The 13,473-nt window shown below is 63.0% G+C and overlaps 2 non-coding genes across 2 annotated transcripts; both read left to right on the forward strand.

Moving 5' to 3' along the window:
• The first annotated feature begins 1,824 nt into the window (after window positions 1–1,824).
• On the forward strand, window positions 1,825–1,943 carry LOC131864616 (5S ribosomal RNA). The gene has a single exon (XR_009363381.1). It is a non-coding gene; the product is annotated as a 5S ribosomal RNA (ribosomal RNA).
• A 7,804-nt stretch (window positions 1,944–9,747) lies between these two features.
• Window positions 9,748–9,866, forward strand: LOC131864628 (5S ribosomal RNA). Its single transcript, XR_009363393.1, has one exon. It is a non-coding gene; the product is annotated as a 5S ribosomal RNA (ribosomal RNA).
• The last annotated feature ends 3,607 nt before the right edge of the window (window positions 9,867–13,473 follow it).

Consider the following 13,473-nt stretch of genomic DNA (forward strand, 5'->3'; position numbering starts at 1 on the left):
GTGGGTGCTAAGGTGGATGCCAAGGTGGGTGAGAAGGTGGGTGATAGGTTGAGTGGTAGGATGGGTGGGTGCCAAGATGGGTCACAGGGTGGGTGCAAGGGTGGGTAGGTGCTAGGGTTGGTGTCAGGGTGGGTGGGTGCTAGGTTGGGTTCCAAGGTGGGTGCGAGGGTGAGTGTCAAGGTGGGTCACAGGTTAGGTGCTAGGATGGGTGAGTGCTAGGGTGCAAAGGTGCCAGGGTGGGTGCTAGGATGGGTCGATGCTAGGGTGAGTGGCAAGGTGGGTCCACAAGTGTCAAGGTGGGTGCCGAGGTGGGTGCCAAGTCGGCGACTGCTATGGTGGATGCCAAGGTGGGTCACGGGGTGGGTGCCAAGTTGCTAGGTTGGGTTCCAAGGTGGGTGCCAACGTGGGTGCTAGGGTGCGTGGGTTAAAGGGTGTGTCACAACGTGGGTGCCAGGATGGGTGCGCACCCACACTGGCCAAGACGGGTGCGGGTGCAAGGTTGGGTTCCAAGCCCGGTCACAGGCTGGGTGCTAGGATGGGTGGGTGCCAAGGTGGGCACCAGGGTGGGTGCACCCACCCTGGCCAAGGTGGGTCACGGGGTGGGTCCTAGGGTGGGTAACGGGGTGGGTACTAAGGTGCGTGCCAAGGTGGGTCATAGGGTGGGTGCCAAGGTGGGCACCAGGGTGGGTGTGCACCAACCCTAGCCAGGGTAGGTCACGGGGTGGTTGTCGGGGTGGGCGTCAAGGAGCCAAGGTGGGTGGCAAGTAGCCAAGTTGCGTGCCAAGGTGGGTGTCGGGGTGGGTGCCAAGGATCCAAGGTGGGTGCCAAGGAACCAAGGTGGGTGTCTGGGTGGGTGCCGAGGTGGGAGCCAGGGTGGGTCCCAAGGTGAGTGCAAAGGTGGGTGCCAGGGTCAAGGTGAGTGCCAATGTGGGTTCCAAGGTGCCAGGGTCAGGGTGAGTGCCAATGTGGGTTCAAAGGTGCTAAGTTGGGTGCGAGGTTGGGTGCGAGGGTGGGTGGGTGCCAAGGTGTGCTAGGTGGAAGCCCGGGTGGGTCGGCATCCCATGGGTGTCGAGTTGGGTGCCTGATGGGTGCTTCTTGTCAAGTTTTAGTCGTCGGGACTCATTTCGAGCCTTAGAGGTCGTTTCTTGTCCGGTTGCCCTGTCTTCGACCTGGGAACCCAATTTTGGTCCTCGAGTCCCATTTTTTTTTGTCTCGCATCCCACTTTTGGCCTGTGGCCTTTTCGGGGTCGATTCTCGTTTTGGGCATCAGAGCATGTTTCTTCTCCTAAAACCCAATATTTGTTTATTAAGTCTCGGAACACATTTTTGTTCTCGTGGACCCATCATGGGTCTTGGAACGCATTTGTGGTCCTTGGGTCCCATTTTGCATCCCGAAACTTGTGTTTTGGTGCTTGATCCCTATTTTGGGTGCCCACCTTGCACCAAGTGCGCACCCGGGGCAAACCGAGCGCCTTGGTGCACCGGGGCAAGATCGAGCGTGCACCCGAGGCGCCCCGAACATGCACCAAGGTGCACTCGGCCCACATGTGAGCGCAGGTCGTTGCGCCCGAGGTGGTGTGTGGGCACCGCGTTGCAGACGGGACACTGCACGCACACGACGCCCCCTCCAGGTGCACGCACGTAGGCCGGGCCGGGTGCACACCCGACGCCCTAGCAAGGTGCGCGCACCCGGGCAGGGCTCACACTTGGCGAACGGGGCGCACTTCGCGAGGGAGGGTGTGCACCTCGACGGGGGTGGGTGGCCGGGGTGGATTCGCACGTGGGTCGCGGTTTGCTAAGTACACACTGCGACAAGCTCATAACGGGTGCGATCATACCAGCGTTAGTGCACCGGATCCCATCAGAACTCCGCAGTTAAGCGCGCTTGGGCCGGAGTAGTACTGGGATGGGTGACCTCCCGGGAAGTCCCGGTGTTGCACCCTTTTTTAGTTTTTCGCCGGGCGTCGCAATGCTATTTGAATAAACCTTTTGCCCGTTTGCGTTCTCGTCGGGGCCGGGCCGGGCCGGGGTGCGCTGCCCGCACTACCGCGCGCGCGGGGGCGACACCGAGCGCGCACCCGAGGCGCCCCGAGCACACAGGCCACGGTGCAACCCGGGCGTTGTGCGCGCACCCCGGTGCGCCCGAGGTGCTGCGCGCGCACCCAGGTGAAATCGGTGTGCACCTCGGCCAGTGCGCGCTCGGTCGAGTCGCGCACGTTGGCCAAGGTGCACGGTGATGTTTCTTACTCTAAGGTTCCGCACCAGACGCCCGGGACAGGTGAGCGAAGCTGGGCGGGGCCGGGTGCGCGGCCGGGGCAGGTGCACGCAGCTGGAGAGAGCTTTGGAGCACACTTCGGAGCGCACCAATGATGCGCTCCATTCAAAAGTTTCCTGAAAAGGCAAAAAAAGTTGAGATTATAGAATTTCCCACTTGAGAGATTGTAAAAAAAAAAAATTTAAAATGAAGGAAACGCGGGTGCCAAGGTGTGCGCAGCCCAGCCAAGGTGTGCGCACCAAGGCGCCCACCCTGGCGAAGGTGCACGCAAGGTGCGCACCCGAGGCAAACCGGACAATTAACCCAACTTTCGACTTCGCGCGCACCTTGGAGCGCACTTCGGAGCGCTCCTTGGTGCGCACCAATCTTGGGCACCTCGGAGTGCACCATGGCGCCCACCAAGGTGCGCACCCGGGGCAAACCGAGCTCCGACTTCGTGCGCACCTTGGAGCGCACGAAAGGTGCGCACCATGGCGCCCACCAAGGTGCGCAGCCCAGCCAAGGCGTGCGCATCAAGGTGCGCACCCTGGCGAAGGTGCGCACCCGGGGCAAACCGAGCTCCGACTTCGTGCGCACCTTGGAGCGCACAAAAGGTGCGCAACCCAGCCAAGGTGTGCGCACCCCGGTCAAACCGAGCTCCGAATCGTGCGCACCAGAGGTGCACGCCATCGTGCGCACCTTGGAGCACACTTCGGAGCCCTCCTTGGTGCGCGCCGATGTTGCGCACCTCGGAGCGCACCCGGGGAAAACAATGCAATTAACCCGACTTTCGACTTCGTGGGCACCTCGGAGCGCTCTCGGGTTCGCACCTCGGAGCACACCGAGGTGCGCACCTTTGATGCGCTGCCTTCACCAATTTCCAGAAAAGGCAAGAAAACATTGAGAAGGTGTGCGCACCGAGGTGCCCACCCTGGCGAAGGTGCACGCGAGGTGCGCACCCGGGGCAAACCGGGCTCCGACTTCGTGCACGCCGCACCTTGGAGCACACTTCGGAGCGCTCCTTGGTGCGCACCAGGGCGCGCAACCCAGCCGAGGTGCCCACCCCGGCGAAGGTGCACGCGAGGTGCGCACCCGGGGCAAACCGGGCTCCGACTTCGTGCACGCCATGGTGCCCACCGCGGCGAAGGTGCACGCGAGGTGCGCACCCGGGGCAAACCGGGCTCCGACTTCGTGCACGCCGCACCTTGGAGCACACTTCGGAGCGCTCCTTGGTGCGCACCATGGTGCCCACCAGGGCGCGCAACCCCGCCGAAGGTGCACGCGAGGTGCGCACCCGGGGCAAACCGGGCTCCGACTTCGTGCACGCCGCACCTTGGAGCACACTTCGGAGCGCTCCTTGGTGCGCACCATGGTGCCCACCAGGGCGCGCAACCCCGCCGAAGGTGCACGCGAGGTGCGCACCCGGGGCAAACCGGGCTCCGACTTCGTGCACGCCATGGTGCGCACCGCGGCGAAGGTGCGCACCCGGGGCAAACCGGGCTCCGACTTCGTGCACGCCGCACCTTGGAGCACACTTCGGAGCGCTCCTTGGTGCGCACCAGGGCGCGCAACCCAGCCGAGGTGCCCACCCCGGCGAAGGTGCACGCGAGGTGCGTACCCGGGGCAAACCGGGCTCCGACTTCGTGCACGCCGCACCTTGGAGCACACTTCGGAGCGCTCCTTGGTGCGCACCATGGTGCCCACCAGGCCGCGCAACCCAGCCAAGGTGTGCGCACCAAGGTGCACGCGAGGTGCGCACCCGGGGCAAACCGGGGTCCGACTTCGTGCACGCCGCACCTTGGAGCACACATCGGGGCGCTCCCGGGTTCGCACCGGCGTTGCGCACCGTGGTGGGCACCTCGGAGCACACCAAGGTGGGCAGCGAGGTGCGCACCTTTGATGCGATGCCTTCACTAATTTCCATAAAAGGCAAAAAAAAAACGAGATTTTAAAATTTCCGTTTTGAAAGATAGTGAGAAAAAGGGAATGCTGGTGCCATCTTGAGCCCGCCCTGGTGCGCAGCCCAGCCAAGGTGTGCGCACCAAGGTGCCCACCCTGGCGAAGGTGCGCGCCCGGGCAATTAACCCAACTTCCAACTTCGCGCGCGCCAGGGTGGGAGCGCACCCAACAACCGGGCCTGGGAAGAGCCAATGCGAGAAACCCCACCAAACGCTCTGACAAAAAAAGAGGGGGCGCTCCAGTAACCCCGCTTCGGAGCGCACCCTGGGCAAACCCAGCCAAGGTGCCCACCCCGGCCAAGGTGCAGGCGAGGTGCGCACCCGGGGCAAACCGGGCTCCGACAACGTGCACGCCGCACCTTGGAGCACACTTCGTAGCGCTCCCGGGTGCGCACCTCAGAGCACACCAAGGTGGGCAGCGAGGTGCGCACCTTTGATGCGCTGCCTTCACTAATTTCCAGAAAAGGCAAAAAAAAAAGGAGATTTTAAAATTTCCGTTTTGAAAGATAGTGAAAAAAACGGAACGCGCGTGCCATCTTGAGCCCGCCCTGGTGCGCAGCCCAGGTAAGGTGCCCACCCTGGCAAAGGTGCGCACCCGGGCAATTAACCCTACTTCCGACTTCGTGCGCGCCAGGGTGGCAACCGGGCCTCGGAAGAGCCAATGCGAGAAACCCCACCAAACGCTCCGACAAAAAAAGAGGCGGCGCTCCAATAACCCCGCTTCGGAGCGCAGCCGGGGCAAACCCAGCCAAGGTGCCCACCCCGACGAAGGTGCACGCGAGGTGCGCACCCGGGGCAAACCGGGCTCCGACAACGTGCACGCAGCACCTTGGAGCACACTTCGAAGCACTCCCGGGTGCCCACCGGCGTTGCGCACCGTGGTGGGCAGCGAGGTGCGCACCTTTGATGCGCTGCCTTCACTAATTTCCAGAAAAAGGCAAAAAAAAATGAGATTTTAAAATTTCCGTTTTGAAAGATAGTGAAAAAAAAGGAACGCGGGTGCCATCTTGAGCCCGCCCTGGTGCGCAGCCCAGGCAAGGCATGCGCACCAAGGTGCCCACCCGAGGTGCACACCCGGGGCAAACCGGGCTCCGACTTCGTGCAGGCCGCACCTTGGAGCACACTTCGGAGCGCTCCTTGGTGCGCACCATGGTGCCCACCAGGGCGCGCAACCCAGCCAAGGTCTGCACACTAAGGTGCCCACCCCGGCGAAGGTGCACGCGAGGTGCGCACCCGGGGCAAACCGGGCTCCGACTTCGTGCACGCCATGGTGCCCACCGCGGCGAAGGTGCACGCGAGGTGCGCACCCGGGGCAAACCGGGCTCCGACTTCGTGCACGCCGCACCTTGGAGCACACTTCGGAGCGCTCCTTGGTGCGCACCATGGTGCCCACCAGGGCGCGCAACCCAGCCAAGGTGTGCGCACCAAGGTGCACGCGAGGTGCGCACCCGGGGCAAACCGGGGTCCGACTTCGTGCACGCCGCACCTTGGAGCACACATCGGAGCGCTCCCAGGTTCGCACCAGCGTTGCGCACCTTTGATGCGCTGCCTTCACTAATTTCCAGAAAAGGCAAAAAAAAACGATATTTTAAAATTTCCGTTCTGAAAGATAGTGAAAAAAACGGAACGCGGGTGCCATCTTGAGCCCTTCCTGGTGCGCAGCCCAGGCAAGTTGTGCGCACCAAGGTGCCCACCCTGGCGGAGGTGCGCGCCCGGGGCAAACCGGGCTCCGACTTCGTGCACTGCATGGTGCCCACCAAGGCGCGCAACCCAGCCAAGGTGCCCACCGCAGCGAAGGTGCACGCGAGGTGCACACCCGGGGCAAACCGGGCTCCGACTTCGTGCACGCCGCACCTTGGAGCACACTTCAGAGCGCTCCTTGGTGCGCACCAGGGCGCGCAACCCAGCCGAGGTGCCCACCCCGGCGAAGGTGCACGCGAGGTGCGCACCCGGGGCAAACCGGGCTCCGACTTCGTGCACGCCATGGTGCCCACCGCGGCGAAGGTGCGCACCCGGGGCAAACCGGGCTCCGACTTCGTGCACGCCGCACCTTGGAGCACACTTCGGAGCGCTCCTTGGTGCGCACCATGGTGCCCACCAGGCCGCGCAACCCAGCCAAGGTGTGCGCACCAAGGTGCACGCGAGGTGCGCACCCGGGGCAAACCGGGGTCCGACTTCGTGCACGCCGCACCTTGGAGCACACATCGGGGCGCTCCCGGGTTCGCACCGGCGTTGCGCACCGTGGTGGGCACCTCGGAGCACACCAAGGTGGGCAGCGAGGTGCGCACCTTTGATGCGATGCCTTCACTAATTTCCATAAAAGGCAAAAAAAAAACGAGATTTTAAAATTTCCGTTTTGAAAGATAGTGAGAAAAAGGGAATGCTGGTGCCATCTTGAGCCCGCCCTGGTGCGCAGCCCAGCCAAGGTTTGCGCACCAAGGTGCCCACCCTGGCGAAGGTGCGCGCCCGGGCAATTAACCCAACTTCCAACTTCGCGCGCGCCAGGGTGGGAGCGCACCCAACAACCGGGCCTGGGAAGAGCCAATGCGAGAAACCCCACCAAACTCTCTGACAAAAAAAGAGGGGGCGCTCCAGTAACCCCGCTTCGGAGCGCACCCTGGGCAAACCCAGCCAAGGTGCCCACCCCGGCCAAGGTGCAGGCGAGGTGCGCACCCGGGGCAAACCGGGCTCCGACAACGTGCACGCCGCACCTTGGAGCACACTTCGTAGCGCTCCCGGGTGCGCACCTCAGAGCACACCAAGGTGGGCAGCGAGGTGCGCACCTTTGATGCGCTGCCTTCACTAATTTCCAGAAAAGGCAAAAAAAAAAGGAGATTTTAAAATTTCCGTTTTGAAAGATAGTGAAAAAAACGGAACGCGCGTGCCATCTTGAGCCCGCCCTGGTGCGCAGCCCAGGTAAGGTGCCACCCTGGCAAAGGTGCGCACCCGGGCAATTAACCCTACTTCCGACTTCGTGCGCGCCAGGGTGGCAACCGGGCCTCGGAAGAGCCAATGCGAGAAACCCCACCAAACGCTCCGACAAAAAAAGAGGCGGCGCTCCAATAACCCCGCTTCGGAGCGCAGCCGGGGCAAACCAAGCCAAGGTGCCCACCCCGACGAAGGTGCACGCGAGGTGCGCACCCGGGGCAAACCGGGCTCCGACAACGTGCACGCAGCACCTTGGAGCACACTTCGAAGCACTCCCGGGTGCCCACCGGCGTTGCGCACCGTGGTGGGCAGCGAGGTGCGCACCTTTGATGCGCTGCCTTCACTAATTTCCAGAAAAAGGCAAAAAAAAATGAGATTTTAAAATTTCCGTTTTGAAAGATAGTGAAAAAAAAGGAACGCGGGTGCCATCTTGAGCCCGCCCTGGTGCGCAGCCCAGGCAAGGCATGCGCACCAAGGTGCCCACCCGAGGTGCACACCCGGGGCAAACCGGGCTCCGACTTCGTGCAGGCCGCACCTTGGAGCACACTTCGGAGCGCTCCTTGGTGCGCACCATGGTGCCCACCAGGGCGCACCCGAGGCAAACCGGGCTCCGACTTCGTGCACGCCGCACCTTGGAGCACACATCGGAGCGCTCCCAGGTTCGCACCAGCGTTGCGCACCTTTGATGCGCTGCCTTCACTAATTTCCAGAAAAGGCAAAAAAAAACGATATTTTAAAATTTCCGTTCTGAAAGATAGTGAAAAAAACGGAACGCGGGTGCCATCTTGAGCCCTTCCTGATGCGCAGCCCAGGCAAGTTGTGCGCACCAAGGTGCCCACCCTGGCGGAGGTGCGCGCCCGGGGCAAACCGGGCTCCGACTTCGTGCACTGCATGGTGCCCACCAAGGCGCGCAACCCAGCCAAGGTGCCCACCGCAGCGAAGGTGCACGCGAGGTGCGCACCCGAGGTGCACACCCGGGGCAAACCGGGCTCCGACTTCGTGCACGCCGCACCTTGGAGCACACTTCAGAGCGCTCCTTGGTACGCACCAGGGCGCGCAACCCAGCCAAGGTGCTCACCCCGGCGAAGGTGCACGCGAGGTGCGCACCCGGGGCAAACCGGGCTCGGACTTCGTGCACGCCGCACCTTGGAGCACACATCGGAGCGCTCCCGGGTTCGCACCAGCATTGCGCACCTTTGATGCGCTGCCTTCACTAATTTCCAGAAAAGGCAAAAAAAAGAAAAAAATGAGATTTTAAAATTTCCGTTTTGAAAGATAGTGAAAAAAACGGAACGCGGGTGCCATCTTGAGCCCGCCCTGGTGTGCAGCCCAGGCAAGTTGTGCGCACCAAGGCACCCACCCTGGCCAAGGTGGGTCACGGGGTGGGTCCTAGGGTGGGTAACGGGGTGGGTACTAAGGTGCGTGCCAAGGTGGGTCATAGGGTGGGTGCCAAGGTGGGCACCAGGGTGGGTGTGCACCAACCCTAGCCAGGGTAGGTCACGGGGTGGTTGTCGGGGTGGGCGTCAAGGAGCCAAGGTGGGTGGCAAGTAGCCAAGTTGCGTGCCAAGGTGGGTGTCGGGGTGGGTGCCAAGGATCCAAGGTGGGTGCCAAGGAACCAAGGTGGGTGTCTGGGTGGGTGCCGAGGTGGGAGCCAGGGTGGGTCCCAAGGTGAGTGCAAAGGTGGGTGCCAGGGTCAAGGTGAGTGCCAATGTGGGTTCCAAGGTGCCAGGGTCAGGGTGAGTGCCAATGTGGGTTCAAAGGTGCTAAGTTGGGTGCGAGGTTGGGTGCGAGGGTGGGTGGGTGCCAAGGTGTGCTAGGTGGAAGCCCGGGTGGGTCGGCATCCCATGGGTGTCGAGTTGGGTGCCTGATGGGTGCTTCTTGTCAAGTTTTAGTCGTCGGGACTCATTTCGAGCCTTAGAGGTCGTTTCTTGTCCGGTTGCCCTGTCTTCGACCTGGGAACCCAATTTTGGTCCTCGGGTCCCATTTTTTTTTGTCTCGCATCCCACTTTTGGCCTGTGGCCTTTTCGGGGTCGATTCTCGTTTTGGGCATCAGAGCATGTTTCTTCTCCTAAAACCCAATATTTGTTTATTAAGTCTCGGAACACATTTTTGTTCTCGTGGACCCATCATGGGTCTTGGAACGCATTTGTGGTCCTTGGGTCCCATTTTGCATCCCGAAACTTGTGTTTTGGTGCTTGATCCCTATTTTGGGTGCCCACCTTGCACCAAGTGCGCACCCGGGGCAAACCGAGCGCCTTGGTGCACCGGGGCAAGATCGAGCGTGCACCCGAGGCGCCCCGAACATGCACCAAGGTGCACTCGGCCCACATGTGAGCGCAGGTCGTTGCGCCCGAGGTGGTGTGTGGGCACCGCGTTGCAGACGGGACACTGCACGCACACGACGCCCCCTCCAGGTGCACGCACGTAGGCCGGGCCGGGTGCACACCCGACGCCCTAGCAAGGTGCGCGCACCCGGGCAGGGCTCACACTTGGCGAACGGGGCGCACTTCGCGAGGGAGGGTGTGCACCTCGACGGGGGTGGGTGGCCGGGGTGGATTCGCACGTGGGTCGCGGTTTGCTAAGTACACACTGCGACAAGCTCATAACGGGTGCGATCATACCAGCATTAGTGCACCAGATCCCATCAGAACTCCGCAGTTAAGCGCGCTTGGGCCGGAGTAGTACTGGGATGGGTGACCTCCCGGGAAGTCCCGGTGTTGCACCCTTTTTTAGTTTTTCGCCGGGCGTCGCAATGCTATTTGAATAAACCTTTTGCCCGTTTGCGTTCTCGTCGGGGCCGGGCCGGGCCGGGGTGCGCTGCCCGCACTACCGCGCGCGCGGGGGCGACACCGAGCGCGCACCCGAGGCGCCCCGAGCACACAGGCCACGGTGCAACCCGGGCGTTGTGCGCGCACCCCGGTGCGCCCGAGGTGCTGCGCGCGCACCCAGGTGAAATCGGTGTGCACCTCGGCCAGTGCGCGCTCGGTCGAGTCGCGCACGTTGGCCAAGGTGCACGGTGATGTTTCTTACTCTAAGGTTCCGCACCAGACGCCCGGGACAGGTGAGCGAAGCTGGGCGGGGCCGGGTGCGCGGCCGGGGCAGGTGCACGCAGCTGGAGAGAGCTTTGGAGCACACTTCGGAGCGCACCAATGATGCGCTCCATTCAAAAGTTTCCTGAAAAGGCAAAAAAAGTTGAGATTATAGAATTTCCCACTTGAGAGATTGTAAAAAAAAAAAATTTAAAATGAAGGAAACGCGGGTGCCAAGGTGTGCGCAGCCCAGCCAAGGTGTGCGCACCAAGGCGCCCACCCTGGCGAAGGTGCACGCAAGGTGCGCACCCGAGGCAAACCGGACAATTAACCCAACTTTCGACTTCGCGCGCACCTTGGAGCGCACTTCGGAGCGCTCCTTGGTGCGCACCAATCTTGGGCACCTCGGAGTGCACCATGGCGCCCACCAAGGTGCGCACCCGGGGCAAACCGAGCTCCGACTTCGTGCGCACCTTGGAGCGCACGAAAGGTGCGCACCATGGCGCCCACCAAGGTGCGCAGCCCAGCCAAGGCGTGCGCATCAAGGTGCGCACCCTGGCGAAGGTGCGCACCCGGGGCAAACCGAGCTCCGACTTCGTGCGCACCTTGGAGCGCACAAAAGGTGCGCAACCCAGCCAAGGTGTGCGCACCCCGGTCAAACCGAGCTCCGAATCGTGCGCACCAGAGGTGCACGCCATCGTGCGCACCTTGGAGCACACTTCGGAGCCCTCCTTGGTGCGCGCCGATGTTGCGCACCTCGGAGCGCACCCGGGGAAAACAATGCAATTAACCCGACTTTCGACTTCGTGGGCACCTCGGAGCGCTCTCGGGTTCGCACCTCGGAGCACACCGAGGTGCGCACCTTTGATGCGCTGCCTTCACCAATTTCCAGAAAAGGCAAGAAAACATTGAGAAGGTGTGCGCACCGAGGTGCCCACCCTGGCGAAGGTGCACGCGAGGTGCGCACCCGGGGCAAACCGGGCTCCGACTTCGTGCACGCCGCACCTTGGAGCACACTTCGGAGCGCTCCTTGGTGCGCACCAGGGCGCGCAACCCAGCCGAGGTGCCCACCCCGGCGAAGGTGCACGCGAGGTGCGCACCCGGGGCAAACCGGGCTCCGACTTCGTGCACGCCATGGTGCCCACCGCGGCGAAGGTGCACGCGAGGTGCGCACCCGGGGCAAACCGGGCTCCGACTTCGTGCACGCCGCACCTTGGAGCACACTTCGGAGCGCTCCTTGGTGCGCACCATGGTGCCCACCAGGGCGCGCAACCCCGCCGAAGGTGCACGCGAGGTGCGCACCCGGGGCAAACCGGGCTCCGACTTCGTGCACGCCGCACCTTGGAGCACACTTCGGAGCGCTCCTTGGTGCGCACCATGGTGCCCACCAGGGCGCGCAACCCCGCCGAAGGTGCACGCGAGGTGCGCACCCGGGGCAAACCGGGCTCCGACTTCGTGCACGCCATGGTGCGCACCGCGGCGAAGGTGCGCACCCGGGGCAAACCGGGCTCCGACTTCGTGCACGCCGCACCTTGGAGCACACTTCGGAGCGCTCCTTGGTGCGCACCAGGGCGCGCAACCCAGCCGAGGTGCCCACCCCGGCGAAGGTGCACGCGAGGTGCGTACCCGGGGCAAACCGGGCTCCGACTTCGTGCACGCCGCACCTTGGAGCACACTTCGGAGCGCTCCTTGGTGCGCACCATGGTGCCCACCAGGCCGCGCAACCCAGCCAAGGTGTGCGCACCAAGGTGCACGCGAGGTGCGCACCCGGGGCAAACCGGGGTCCGACTTCGTGCACGCCGCACCTTGGAGCACACATCGGGGCGCTCCCGGGTTCGCACCGGCGTTGCGCACCGTGGTGGGCACCTCGGAGCACACCAAGGTGGGCAGCGAGGTGCGCACCTTTGATGCGATGCCTTCACTAATTTCCATAAAAGGCAAAAAAAAAACGAGATTTTAAAATTTCCGTTTTGAAAGATAGTGAGAAAAAGGGAATGCTGGTGCCATCTTGAGCCCGCCCTGGTGCGCAGCCCAGCCAAGGTGTGTGCACCAAGGTGCCCACCCTGGCGAAGGTGCGCGCCCGGGCAATTAACCCAACTTCCAACTTCGCGCGCGCCAGGGTGGGAGCGCACCCAACAACCGGGCCTGGGAAGAGCCAATGCGAGAAACCCCACCAAACGCTCTGACAAAAAAAGAGGGGGCGCTCCAGTAACCCCGCTTCGGAGCGCACCCTGGGCAAACCCAGCCAAGGTGCCCACCCCGGCCAAGGTGCAGGCGAGGTGCGCACCCGGGGCAAACCGGGCTCCGACAACGTGCACGCCGCACCTTGGAGCACACTTCGTAGCGCTCCCGGGTGCGCACCTCAGAGCACACCAAGGTGGGCAGCGAGGTGCGCACCTTTGATGCGCTGCCTTCACTAATTTCCAGAAAAGGCAAAAAAAAAAGGAGATTTTAAAATTTCCGTTTTGAAAGATAGTGAAAAAAACGGAACGCGCGTGCCATCTTGAGCCCGCCCTGGTGCGCAGCCCAGGTAAGGTGCCCACCCTGGCAAAGGTGCGCACCCGGGCAATTAACCCTACTTCCGACTTCGTGCGCGCCAGGGTGGCAACCGGGCCTCGGAAGAGCCAATGCGAGAAACCCCACCAAACGCTCCGACAAAAAAAGAGGCGGCGCTCCAATAACCCCGCTTCGGAGCGCAGCCGGGGCAAACCCAGCCAAGGTGCCCACCCCGACGAAGGTGCACGCGAGGTGCGCACCCGGGGCAAACCGGGCTCCGACAACGTGCACGCAGCACCTTGGAGCACACTTCGAAGCACTCCCGGGTGCCCACCGGCGTTGCGCACCGTGGTGGGCAGCGAGGTGCGCACCTTTGATGCGCTGCCTTCACTAATTTCCAGAAAAAGGCAAAAAAAAATGAGATTTTAAAATTTCCGTTTTGAAAGATAGTGAAAAAAAAGGAACGCGGGTGCCATCTTGAGCCCGCCCTGGTGCGCAGCCCAGGCAAGGCATGCGCACCAAGGTGCCCACCCGAGGTGCACACCCGGGGCAAACCGGGCTCCGACTTCGTGCAGGCCGCACCTTGGAGCACACTTCGGAGCGCTCCTTGGTGCGCACCATGGTGCCCACCAGGGCGCGCAACCCAGCCAAGGTCTGCACACCAAGGTGCCCACCCCGGCGAAGGTGCACGCGAGGTGCGCACCCGGGGCAAACCGGGCTCCGACTTCGTGCACGCCATGGTGCCCACCGCGGCGAAGGTGCACGCGAGGTGCGCACCCGGGGCAAACCGGGCTCCGACTTCGTGCAC

The sequence above is a fragment of the Cryptomeria japonica genome, unplaced genomic scaffold (assembly GCF_030272615.1).
Source record: "Cryptomeria japonica unplaced genomic scaffold, Sugi_1.0 HiC_scaffold_89, whole genome shotgun sequence".
Classification (NCBI taxonomy): Eukaryota; Viridiplantae; Streptophyta; class Pinopsida; order Cupressales; family Cupressaceae; genus Cryptomeria; species Cryptomeria japonica.